Raw genomic sequence first — 12,315 nt, forward strand, 5'->3', positions numbered from 1 at the left:
AACATAACAGTTAGTTAGTTTAAACTAGACATAGGGAATAATTTTTTTGCAATGTGGGTGGTGAAAAACTGGAACAAGTTGGCAAGTTGTCATCTGCCAACTACCCCTGCCAACATTCAAGGTCAGGTTGGACTGGGTTCTCAGCAACCTGACCTGGTTGAAGACATCCCTCCTTATTGCAAAGGATTTAGACTAGATGACCTTTCAAATTCCCTATGATACTATGATTCTGAAGAAGTCATGTGGAAGCAGGTAATAATATATGGTTCACGTAGTCTTCTACTTCCATGAAATTAATGGAAAATTCATCAAAACCTCAGGCATTTTAACATCAAATATATTTAACTTCTACAAAGACTGACATCTGTAAGATGTGTGTCAGCATACAGAGAGTGAAGATAAAGCATGCTTATTGAGACACAGTTCCTCATGGTTTTGGTTGTTTGTTTTTTTTTAGCACACTGAATAATACTTCAGATAACTTCCTGCAAGTATTACCCTACTGCCTGTGAGCTGCAGTAACATAAAAGCAAGCTTTGCCATTGATATCTGTGTGTCTGAGACAGATATCTACCCATCTAAGGTGTCTACCCACCTTAGTGCAAGGAGTGTCTATTTGGCTGCTGGAAGCATCTCCTGGCTTTTTAAATTCTGGTCCATTTAGTTGTCTCATCAACAACCATTACATTCGTATTAAAAGAGAGGGATTCTACTCCTTCATTTCCAAAATAACATAGCAACCTAGCAAGAAGAAACTAATATTCAGGCTACTGAGTAATCTGACAAACTGAAGAGTTGTTTTTACCGTAATCCAACTGGAAAGGCATCTGCTCACTGCAAACCACCTCAGATTTCTTACTAAAAAACATTCTTCCCACTCAATAATTTTATATTCCTTCAATATTCAAGCATAAAGAAACAGGGACTCCAAGCACTCAGCCAGAAATATGCACTTGAGCATTTTGGAGTAAGGCCTAGAAAAATAAAGTTGTTTGCTTCACTTAGCCTTGAAAGAGAAACCTTAGGAGTTGAAAATTAATAACTTTTATTTCAAAACAGCCACAGCATATGATTCAAGCACTGTAAAAAAGTTAATACAGTGTCTGCTTAACTTTGATGACAGGATCAAAACAAATAAGAGGTCAACTGATCTGTTCAAACATATTTAATTGGCTGTAGTTGATTAATTTATGGTTTTATTCCCTTTGAAGTACTACATGGTTATTTGTTCTTAATATGAAATATCGCACAGTCATGCAAAATTAATACACTTATCTCATTGCAATCTTGCTTATATGGCAACCGTTTCAGTATTTCAGATCAGCTAACTCCTTCTATATGCTTCAGGATTTACTGACATGCAGATCAAATCCAGATCAAACCACCTCCCTTTGTAAATAATGCATGTACATGTACGTGTAAAAGCAGGGAAAGACAGGGCAAAAACCTCACTAGAAGACAGAGCAAGAATAAACACTATCTCCATTATCACAACTTGTTTCTACAATACCACTGTTGGTAGAGATCTCCAGTAGGACAGTGCCCACACTGGACACCCCGTGTTTGGGGTGAAACACACAGCTGCTGCCTTGGATGTAGTCTCAGACAAACTGCAAGAAAAGCAGGTGGTGGGATTTACTTCAACTTCTAATGTCTTAACTTTTGCACTAGAAGTGGAATCGGGTCTGGCTTTGCCACTTTCCAGTTGTCAACTGATGCCAGTAAGAAAAGCATTGTGTTATCCAGGTACCACACACAGAAGTACAGCTTCTGCTGAGTGTGCTGCAGCAGCATCCTCTCCCCTTCACTGTGACATGCTGTTATATTTGCACACAGGGACCACAGAGTAACTTCAACCATTAATGTCTATAAGCTCATTCGTTTTTTAGTAATTTTCCATATTAAAAAAAGAGGCTCTACCTGTGAGAGGAGATTAAATGAAACAATGCACTATTCATTCTTAGCCATTTTTTTGTTAATGGCCATTAAACTAGTCAAGCACGGAAAATAGCCTGTAGTTCTACTTATTTCTACTGCTGCTTTCATGACACTTACCTAAGATGTGGAGTACTACTTCCTGCCAGCCACTGGCCCTACTTGGGCATGAAGGCTGCTCCCTTCACTTGTTTAAAAACAGTCTTTAAATGGAAGCATGAAGTTCTGCTTCTTCCTTTATACTGTTCTGTGAATATGTATTTATTGTCATGTTACATTCAGTTGCTATTTGTTCTCAAAATGGATTTGTTCAGTCTTCCCGTTAAACATTTTTGTGACAGCATGACTCTAAAATAACAAAATGTTTCTGTTTAGCACAGAAAATAACAATTCTCAAATCTCTATTACAAGAGAAATAATAATGTCCATTTGAAATTACCTACTTGTAAGTTTAAAGACCTGTCACCCAGAGGCATAAGAAATAGTTGCAAATAAAGCAATCTACTTAAAGTGTGAAATTCTTATCATTCATGTATGAAATGGCCACTTCCCACAGAAATGACCAGCATCACCTCCATGAAATATAATTCATTTTCTCAAATGAAATGTTCTTGTAATTTCAAAAAGGACACTTGAGGTAAACACTGCATTTACACGAAAAAACTGTAAAAGCAAAAACTCAATTAAAAAATTATTTTCCATCAACAAAAATTGATTTTTATAAAAGAGAAAAATTCATTCTCTCAAAGAAAAAAATTAAAAATGAGCAAAGACATTTTTAATAGTTTTATATATCCTCAAAAATAACCAGCAGATAGATCAACATTATCACCCAAAACAGCAGCATCAAAAAGGCTGAAAGGGTTTGCCTGAGTTCATTTAGCTCAACCCCTCTGCTCACAAAGTTCAGGTACAGCAGTTTAAATCCAGGACTGCACCCAGCTGGTTTCTGAATATCTCTAAGAACGAACACTCCAAAATTTCCCTGGGCAACATGGTCGAGTATGTGACCAGCCTCACAGTGAAAAAGCATTTCCTTGTATTTAGATGGAATTTCATGTACTTCACTTGTGCCAATGGCCTCTCGTTCTGTCAGCGTGCACTGCAGAAGTCTTCATGGAGAAGAGCCTCACTCTTCTTCACTCTATCTCAGTCTGGAAAAGAGAGGGCTTAGGGATTACCTTACTGTGGCCTTCTAGTTCCTGAAGGATGCCTACAAGAATGATGGAGAGGGACTATTAATAAGTTAGTGACAGGAGAAGAGCAATGATTTCAAACTGAAAGAGGGTAGGCTTAGATTAGATATTAGGAAGAAATTCTTCAATGTGAAGGTGGTGAAGCACTAGAACAGGTTGTGAAAAAAGTGGTGGATGCCCCATCCTGGAAGGCTTGAGGTCTAGCTGGATGAGAAGAATCTCAGGCAGTGAAAGCTGTTCCTCCCCATCACTTGGGGCAGAGAACTATCAAGGTGGGAAGAGACCTTTAAGGTCATTAAGTGCAACCATCAACTCAGCACCACCGCTGTAATTCCTAAACCACATGATCCAGTGCCTGATCCAGATCTCTCTTAAACACTTCCAGGGATGGTGACTGCACCACCACCCTGGGCAACTTATCCCAATGCCTGACCCTGCTAAGAGGGAAACAAATTTCTAATATCTAAGCTAAATCTCCTTTGTCTCAGTTTAAGGCCATTTCCTCTGGTTCTCTCACTGGAGGCACGGGAAGGGACCAGGCCCACCTCACCACAACCTCCAGAGAGCTGTGGAGACCCATGAGGTTTCTGTCTCTCCTTGAGACTAAGCAAACCCATCTCCCTCAGGAGTTCCCCATAAAACATGTTTTCTAGACCTTCCAAGATCCTTGCTGCCTGTCCCTGGATGTGCTCCACCACTTCCATGTCCTTTTTAAAGTGAGGGGCCCAGAACTGAACTCCAGGTGTGGCCTCATCACTGCTGAGTACAGCAGATGAGCACACACACTGGCTGATCAATCAGCACCCAAGGTCCTTCTGCTGAGCAGCTTTCAAGACTCTTCTGCCCAAGTTGGTGGTTCTGCAGGGGATTACTGCAATCCCAGTGCAGAATCTGCAGCTGAACATCCTGCAGTATCCTTAGCCCACTGACCAAGTCTGTTCAGGTCTCTCTGCAGAGACTTCCTAGACTCCAGCAGATCAACACGCCCACACAACTTGGTGCCATCTGCAAATTCACTGAGACTATCCTCAATAACCACGTCCAGATCATCAATAAAGATGTTAAACAGGACTGCCCCTAAAACTGAGCCCTGGGGAACACTGCTAGGGACAAAGTGATAACTGGATTTGCTCCATTCACCACAACTCTCTGGCCCAGCCATCCAGCCTGTTTTTTACCCATTGAAGAATACACCCATCCAAGCCAGCTTTTCTATGTGAGGATACTGTGGGAGATGGAGAATGCTTTACTGAATTCTAGTGAGACGACATCCACAGCTTTCCCTTCAACTACTAAACAGGTCACTTTGTCACAGAAGGTGAATCAGGTTGACCAAGCAGGAGCTTCATTTCATAACTCCATGATGGCTGGGCATGATTCCCTGCTTGTCCTGCATGCGCCATGCAACAGTACTCAGGATGATCTCTTCCATGACCTTGCCCAGGACTTGACCTTGCCAAGGCTAGGATGTGTAGCAGGATGCTCTGCCCTGGAATGTGGTTCAGCCACTGGACTACGTCCTATTTGCAAGGCTCTCAGTAGTGGATTGAGAGGGGGAATCGTGTGTTGGTTTTGGTGTTGAATTATGCTAAAACCAGTCTGGTTCACTAAACCCAAATTAACATCCTGATTACTGAGGCAACTGGAGACATGTGACTGGCAATCAATCATTTCATACTATAAAAGTCCAGTCGACTCTCATGTGGTTAGGTTCTTCTAACATATTCCCTCTTGCAGTATGTTTCCTCCTCTAAAGTGAGAATGTCACTTCAAGGATACTCCTTGAGGCTGAAAGAGATATGCCCACAAGCATTGGTGTGGTGAGTTACATCAATCTCTACTTAATAATTGTTTCTTTTTGCTAGCTTTAATATCATTCCTTTGATATAGTGCAGTATCCTATTTTATACTATATTCCGCTAGACTAGATTAGATTTTATGCTGTGTAGTAAATGATTCTGATTAAGATATTTTGTCTGATCATTTGTCATCATAAATAACATATATGTCTGAGGTGCCACCTTTAATTCTGTGAGACAAACTTATTTAAACTGTTGACAAAAGACTGGGGCTAAGACTGGATTTAGCTGCATTCAGGCCCCTCTTATGAGGAGTTTAGAAAGCAAGGAGGTCCTTTCTGCACCTCATGACTCAACGGGACAGCTACTCTAATAAACTTCATCTGAAGCTCCTACTCCCATCCATGGCAGGCTGACAGGGCTATAGTTCTCTGGATTATCTTGTAAATGGGCGCTATATTTGCTAATTTCCAGTCAGCTGGAACTTCTCCACTAAAACAGGACTGCTGTTAAATGATTGAGAGTGATTTGGCAAGTTCTTTTGCCAGTTCCCTCATTATTCTGGGGTGTAGCCCACCATGGCCCATGTTTCTTAAGGTACCTCCCAACCCAGACCTTTCTACAATTCTCTGATCATCAAATGCTTTCCAACTCTTCTTTCCAGGGCTGCACCCATGGGATTCTTTCAAGCAGGACTCTGAAGTTATGTATGGAATAGTATTGGTGGCTTTTATACTAACAATACTAACTTCCTCTAAGTTAGTCTATACTAACTTCCTCTAAGTATTTATTTTCTATTATTTTGCTAGTTTGTAAATGTGTGTGAAACTCAGTAATAGGAAATTTATATTTCAAACAGGATATCATAACACAAGTAATGTAAGATATCCAACACTGAGAACTAAATCCCAGGCAGAGGTGAGGACTAATTTTGCATTTTTTTCAGGTTGGCAGGGTTTCAATGCTTTTTCATTCTCATGTCCTTTTTATATATTGAAGTATTTAGCAGAGATAAGAACAAAAAAGAGATAATGCTGTTTAAAGGCTTTTTAACAGATGTAGAAACAGAAATACCTATCAAAAGAATTGTTTGCATAATCATGAGACAAACAAGCTGCAATTAGACTGTACTTATAATTTCATTATGCTGCTCATTATGACCAAGATATCCTGTTTGTTCTGCCTGTTCAAACAGAAAAAAACCCAACCCTTTATGAAAGCAATTCTTTAATAATGTTTCAGAAGGAAGCTGTAGCTGGTAAACACATGTCCTTATGGGAAATTGCCATAATCCTGACTATATCCCAGCAGGCCCTGAAAATATTTCTCACAAAGTCTCTTACATAAAATCTACAACATATGTAGAGCAGACTGTACTTCACATCCTTTTAAGGAACTTGCAAGATTAAGGAAGAGGACATTACTCTTGCTTTTGCTTCCAAATGTCTACCTCTTGTAACAGGTATTCTATAACATTTATTTTCTCTCCTATTTTCATGGTTTCTGCACTACCATGAATCTGTAAAAGAGGTTGTGAAAGTTTACAACTAGACTGCCTATTGACAATGTCTTACTGTCTGCTTCTTATGCAGCCTATCCAAAACACAGACTATTGATAAATGCATTTCATTACGTTTGTACCACTAAGCTCCAAACATTCTTCCAGGGCAATTATCAGAGAAATCAATACAGCTGCTATTTTTTATGTGGTTGCTAAGAGGTTCTGAAAATCAATACAGTAGTTATTTTTTATATGGTTGCTAAGAGGTTTTGAAATTTAACTCCCTTTTTTTTTTTTTTTTTTTTTTTTTTTTGTATTACTATTGACTGATATGTCAAAAAGAACACAAACAGACCAATACAGCTCTCTTACTAATTGTCATTCAGCTAAATATCTATAAGCCATTAGGGACATATAAAAGTCACAGATTTCTGGATGAGGAACACTAACATTGATGAAAATTTTAATAAACTTCACCATTTGAAAAATGTAGATCGCACAATCTAAAATGAATGGAACAGTTTTCTCAAATATTTTTTCTTCACTACTTCTTAACTGGATTTTTGCCCTCTTGCATCAAACATGACAATTCAGTTAGAGAAAATGAGACCACATTATAGACATGGAAAAATTCTCAGTGCAACTAGAGAAAAACTCAAGAAGTATTTGGAGCCTTCTATTTTAAATATAGTTTCTTTGATATTCCAAATCAGAAACCTAGCAATTAGTCTTTCTGAAAAGCTCTATGATCCAGTATCACCTACTGTAATTATCTATTTTTATCAAAACCAGAATCAGTAGCAATGAGAAGTCTGCCAGGATTACTGTGCATGTTGTCTCATGCCTCATCTTCTTTTTCAACTGTTGTTTTTTCCGGAATTGTTTACCAGACAGATGAACAGTCATGCCTCATTGTCTTCTACTCACTGGAACAAAACTGACCTTTGCAATTTGTGCAACTTGAAATTATGTGTTCAAAAGACAGCACGGATAACAAAGGGGATGGTACACTTCTGATCTGTGTAATTTACTAAATCTGTAAAAAGTGGATTTACAACCCCTCTATTCTGATTTACCAGTGTTATGCTCATACTTAGGCTGCATTTGTAGAAATAGCTGCAGAAAATGCAGGAGGGAAAGAAAAAAGTCAGATCTTTAATGAACATACAGAAACTCATAACCAATATCCTTGACATTGAAATATCACAGATGGTAAGATTAATTTTTAAACGACTGTGCTTTCCTTTACCACATGCGAAAATATTGCAATAGTATTTTTAACTTTTTGAGGTTAGTTGGCCACAATGACTTGCTACTAGAGTTGGAAAGCAGACCACAAATGTTCTACCACTAAAGTTTAAATCTATCTCTTGGTTTTGACTCCACACTATAAATGACTAAAATAAACAGGAAAACTTTTCATTTGCATTTCTGTTACTTTCCATCCAGGACTCTACTCTCCAGAAACTATTCAGACCTCTCTTCTCTGTGTTACATGTTACTCTTTAAAGTCCAAGGCTTGAAGTGCTTTGCCTAGAGGGCTCTAGCTACTTCTGTGGGTGTCACTGTTAATCAACGACACATGGAAAGGAAATGAAGGAGCCAAAAAGCAGCCTTGTTGTCTGGAAAAACCTCAGAATACATGGACATGAGTGACAACGGTAGGAAAATCAGAGCTGGTTAACAGGAAATGTTTGCAGCTTACTGAAACAGTTTAATTAGAGCCTCATTTTAAAGCATATGAAGCTGAATGAACAAAATGTAGCTGCAAATTAATGGAAAATTGGGGCAATGACCTCAAAGATTCAAATGTATCCAAACCCCTAAAGACATTGTAAGGATGAGTCTATCACAACTGTTAAAAGAAATTTCATTTACTTTTTACATAGTCTACGCAAATTAAAACATATTTTGTTTCCTTTTATATGTCCTACTCAAACATCACCATACCTATAGTCATTTGCAAACTTACCAAACCACGTATTCAGCTATAAAGAGTGAACTAGGATGTTTAATAGCTAAAGATGATCAGATAGGCCCTTGCAGTAAAACAGTAGGGAGTAACAGAGACACACTTACTTACTGACTGATTTGAAATTAAGCTTTTTCCTCTGTGAAAAACTGATCCACACCAACTACATTTCTGTTCACAGCAACAAGAAAAGCATGCCAAAAGCATGCCAAAACCAGGTAATTCTGATCTCTGGTTATATTAACTAATACCCCATTCTAGTTTCTAGCTGCTGGCTTTCACAGGTGAAACAAACATATAGCTTAGGATGACCTCAGAGAAGGACTGCAATTTAAAATACATAAGCTGTACACCCAAATTGCTTATCATACATAGTGAAGAACTGATCTTTCACCACTGAACTATCATCTTCATTTCCAGACCTCCTCAAGTCCTCCACCTCCACTGTGATGGCCTGAACTGCACTAACAAACTCTTTTCAAGTCATGACTCTTGGGCCCACCAAGAACAGCTGTTACAGTTAGCATAATCTATTGACAGGGATTTGAAAGAATGTACGGCCAAATACCACACTCTCTTGTTTTTTCACTCAAAAATTCTGCCAATGAACATTTCTACTCCTAGTTCTAGGAGGATGTAAAAGAATAAAATTAAAAACTGGGAATAGAAGAAACCCCCCCAACCCAAATTGACAATATTTTGCAAACAGCAGTTTAGCATGACAAGCAAGTATTTACTTGTCTGCAACTGAGAAGTAAGCAGAAACACTGATTGGCTAGATTTGGTTCAAAAACCTACGCAAACAACTAAGCATCAATGGTAGAATGTTTAGTTTTCCAGTAAACAATACTGTCATAGGAAAGCTTGTGTTTGTGGATTATTATACTAGACTATAATTTGTAGTTTTATTAACATAACTTTCAGCATCTATAAAACAAATCATTAGTCTTGGCATGTGACCAAGGTACAAGTGTAGTCGCTTCACTGGGTATAAATGCAGTTGGCTGCATTTATTCAACAACCAGTTGGCTCTTGGCAGTGTTGTAAGACTGTTATTCCATTTTTTCCCAACAGAGGACTACTTCTTTTACTGCCTCTTTTTCATGCACATATACACTGAAACAAGCAACCAGTTAGGATCTCTCCCAGTTTTGGGAAGGGAAAACAGCTTTAACACTACTTAGAGCAAATCAGCGCCAGTTGCAACTGTTTAAGAGATTATTCCTTTTAAACAAGTTCCAATCCTTTCCATTCACTTGTTGCAAGGTAAAGGGGCATTACATCTGGTGAGAAAAAGGAACAAGGATTTCCTGCTTTGTATATCCTACTACACAGAAGAAAGCATTGCCAATCCCAGAAATTGAATTTTGGAATACTGACAAAGTTATGAACCTTATGTGGTCCAGGATGTTCATATGGTGTTTCAATTACACAGATGATTCACTGATATTTATCATAGCCATACAGTCTGAAAAGGAACTTTGGATGGCTATGTCAGTTAAGGAGTTAGCTGCTACTGATGAATATGATCTTAGGCTACTTGTTATCTAGCAAATCTGTCTTTGAAAAAGTATAGTCTTGCTATTCAAAAGTCAATTGCTACTCTCACAAATGCTCTTAGGAGATAAGAGACGATTCCTTACAATTCCAGCAGAACCACGCCAGGCAAAGAAAAGAGTATACTGTCTTCAGCTGTCAGAGTCCTGTCTGAAATCCTGGATCCAACTGTTTCCAGCCCTCAGAGCCAAGTTCTCAAAGTTCTGACCATTAATGAAGAATTTCACCCTCTTTGGCTGTTCAAACACTCACAGATCCACCACCGTCACAAGTGCAGACCAGCAAAACTGAGTTTTGTAGCAGTACCATTCTTTGAGGATTTGCAGAAATGTGTGCAGAGCCACAAAGTGGTGGAGAGTCACACAAAGAAACTACTAAGCAGCTTATGAAAGAGCTTCCACAAGAGATCAGGCACGTCTGTAGAACTGTAAGCGATAAAGACACTAATCTCTCCCTCAACTGATAGATCCAAAGAGCCTATCACCAAAATACTTAGGAAGCTACATTTCTCACTGCATGATCACAGCAACTTTCCTTTTGCCTGCAAGTTAGTTGATGCTTGTACAAATTCTTTAAAGCCCTAGCAGGACCTTTTAAGTAAGAAATGCTTAATCCTTTAATGCTGAGGAGAGTGGCTCTTTCCTTAAGGAAAGCCAGACCTAAGTAAGATCTTTCAGAATCAGCTGGCAGTCTCTAAGACAGAAAATACACTGTTGCATGCTGTACATATAGCAACGAGCACTGAATATAATAAGCAATTCTACAGAGTATTCCACTCTACCTAATCTACCACAGAACCTAAAATTCAGATTTACACTGAAGAAGAAGGCAGGAATTGCTCACCCACCCACCTGAAATCCAGAGCTGCTGCATCAGCCAGTCTCCAAAAATGAACTTAAGTGAACTTGTAACACATACGTACTTTTCAATTCAGATATGTAAAAAGCTCCCTTTTTGGGTCTAGAAAAGAGCAAGCACTGATTACCCTTCCACTTTCACCAGTGAATGATGTAGATGTTCTCTAAGTGGCTGTGCTGATTCCAAACCATCACCACTTCCATCAACAGGACAGGGAACCTTAAAGTACGCCACAGGGTTTGAGTGAGGGATGCAAAACAATTATTACTATATTTTTAATGTACACTAGATTTAGTTTACGAAGCAAAAAAGATAATTACTTCCTTTGCTCTGCAGAATTACAGTGATGTAAACATCAGCACTGGAGATTTTCTCACTTTCTCAGTTTCATGGAAGCCATCTCCCTCAAAGCAGTTTATTTATTATGTTGCCATTCTGCAAGCCCATGTCTAGAAAAATTGTAACTGTAAATATTTTTAAAATATTGTGCAAGTGCTGTAATTTTTCAAGCATCTTGATTGGTTTAAACCACTCCATTTATGGGGAATAGGGAAAGAATATTTATTTCTGTTGGTCCTGGTGAAATTTGTATTTTCTACGTTGCAGTTGGAGGACTAAAATACACTTGAGGAACATTTTATTACCCTATACCTGTAATTAAAACATTGGTTTTGCTTTCTTCCCCATCACAACCATGAGCCTTAACATGTATTAAAATATTAATAAAATAAAAAAACCCTTTTTTTTCTTTTTTTTTTTTTTTTTTTAAATTTGATTTCCAAACTGTTCCCAGAGCCAATATTACAGCAATTAATTGATAGTGCAATATTTTCTTATGGAGGTTCTGCTAAGACTGAATTTATGATTTACACTGTACTACCCTATAATCAGCACAACCTCTGAAACGGCAAGATCTCAGCAACATGTAAAAAGCAGTTCTGTCAGGGTCTATGAAAGGGCTTTTTCCTTTGCTTTTGAATGGTGAAAACCATAAAGGATATCATACCAATGAGTGGACTAAACCAAAACAAAAGCAACTGAACCAAAGGGAAAAAAATTACAAATGCTATCAAGCCATGAATAATGTTAAATTAGACCAAAAGCAGAATCTGAACAACCAGTAATAAAACAGAACATACACAACACTGGGAAACCTGCCATTGATATATTTTGTAGCACCGAATGTACAGAGGCTCAAGTATAAATTGTGCAGCTAGTAACTACTTCACTGTACTTCCTTTGAGCTTTAAAAATATTTTCTTAATCAGAACTAGCCAAAGAGTCTTCAAATACATTTGTTTTGAGTACTGGTAATTCAACACTAACACCAAACCCAGGTTAAAATAATACATTCACATACAGATCTGGAGATTATGTATGACATAATTTTCCATGGAAAATTAAGATTGAGCAGAACATCAGGAATTCAACAAATCTGTTCTTCAGTCATATTAGAAGTGAAATCTGACCAGAAAAGCTTTCTTTACAAACTAATCT

At 38.2% G+C, this 12,315-nt stretch overlaps 1 protein-coding gene across 7 annotated transcripts in view; it reads right to left on the reverse strand.

Moving 5' to 3' along the window:
• LOC121331507 (synuclein alpha interacting protein) overlaps positions 1-12,315 on the reverse strand; it is an 88,027-nt gene that overhangs the window by 60,564 nt on the left and 15,148 nt on the right. The window lies entirely within an intron of this gene.

The sequence above is a fragment of the Onychostruthus taczanowskii genome, unplaced genomic scaffold, assembly GCF_017590055.1.
Source record: "Onychostruthus taczanowskii isolate IOZ18803 unplaced genomic scaffold, ASM1759005v1 scaffold122, whole genome shotgun sequence".
Classification (NCBI taxonomy): Eukaryota; Metazoa; Chordata; class Aves; order Passeriformes; family Passeridae; genus Onychostruthus; species Onychostruthus taczanowskii.